At 42.3% G+C, this 1,463-nt stretch overlaps 1 long non-coding RNA gene across 1 annotated transcript in view; it reads right to left on the reverse strand.

The window, feature by feature from the left end:
• The window catches only part of LOC109323123, a 56,218-nt gene that overhangs the window by 32,686 nt on the left and 22,069 nt on the right, over nucleotides 1–1,463 (reverse strand). The window lies entirely within an intron of this gene.

The raw sequence follows: 1,463 nt of genomic DNA on the forward strand, positions 1-1,463 counted from the left end.
TGTTTATTTGAGATGTAGGTGATTGTTCACACAGACAGGTTTGCTGGATTCACCCTGACCTGTCAGGAGGCATCCACCACTGCTGACCTGGGGGAATCTAGTTCAAGGACTACAGACTCAGGAAATCTAGAAAACATTCTTTCCAATGAACCTACTGAGAACTAAAATTACAGATTTTTTTTTGCCTTTTTCACTGTTCCTACACACAAAATTAATAATATATTCTGTTTAGGCCAACTACCGTGCTATTTTGGAATCTATGGAAAAATGTCACCAAATGCAGACACCAAGGTTAGGATTTCAGCCACTTACGTGACGTCTGATCCACTTCTAGTTTGATGTTAGTTTCAGTTGTATGGGAGAGGGAGGGAAGTAGGAAGTGTTGTTTTTTGGGTTTTGTGTTTGTTTAAATACAAAAGAGGAGGCAGAGGTGTAGCAGGGAAGTTCGGTGACTGGGAGAGTTTTGACACGTGGGGGCATACCAGATGCCACAGTACCAATAATGGAAACACAGCCAGCTGCTGTATGGTGATGACTATTTTTGCACCCTGCTACAAAGGCAGTGCCCAGGACTGCTGCCCTACTACCCCCCCACTCCCGCTCCATCCCCTCTGCACAGTTACATTGCTGCCAAGGTATAACAGGGCAGCCACAGTACATAGGGAAGCACCCCTCTGTAAAGGCAGTACCTGAGGATGCTGCCCCAGTTGCCTCTCCCCAGTTACATTACTGAGAGAAGGTAAGCTATATAGAACTATATGATACATAGCATCTATATGTTGTAGGATGTTTCTCTGTTGTAAGATTGGTGTACCTTGAATACCACCTACACTACCTCCATCAGAGGATCATATTGCATGATTCAGAGGGCCACATTGTACTTCATTGCCCTCGTGCAAATTTAGTCTACTAAGAATTATCTTTGAATTCAGTGATGATAAGTTTTTGAGTTCCTGCTTGCCATGGAAATGAGGGGTTCAAAGTTATGACCTCTGGGCAAGCTTTTTAATGGTATTTAGAACCCATTGGTAATTGAGGCCATAAAATACTTTGAAAAAAATCTTTCCCATAGTTTTTACTGAGACAAAACCCTTTTTGACTTCAAGAGTTACAGTGTTTGGCCAAACCAAACTTGCCTCTTCAAATGATTGTGAAGAGTTTAAATGGCGTGTCAGGCTGCTTTTTAGACCTGCCTAGATTTCAGGTATGGCTACAGAGGGATAAAAATTATGTCGGGCTGATGACAGGTGTTAACAAAAAATTACTTTGAACTCGGCATGCTCCCACACAGAGCCCTGCACATGCCCAGAAGAGGTATCATGTTAGTTGGACCCAGCTTGCCAGATGTTTGTATAGATCAGTGGGCCTTTTTTTTTTGCACTTTTGCACTATGTCACCGTTAGTAAGTAGCTAAAAAGGCTTTTTGTAGCTGGTAATGGATGAATCAACTCTTAGATAAAAGT

This window comes from Crocodylus porosus, unplaced genomic scaffold, assembly GCF_001723895.1.
Source record: "Crocodylus porosus isolate Cpor-Errol unplaced genomic scaffold, CroPor_comp1, whole genome shotgun sequence".
Classification (NCBI taxonomy): Eukaryota; Metazoa; Chordata; order Crocodylia; family Crocodylidae; genus Crocodylus; species Crocodylus porosus.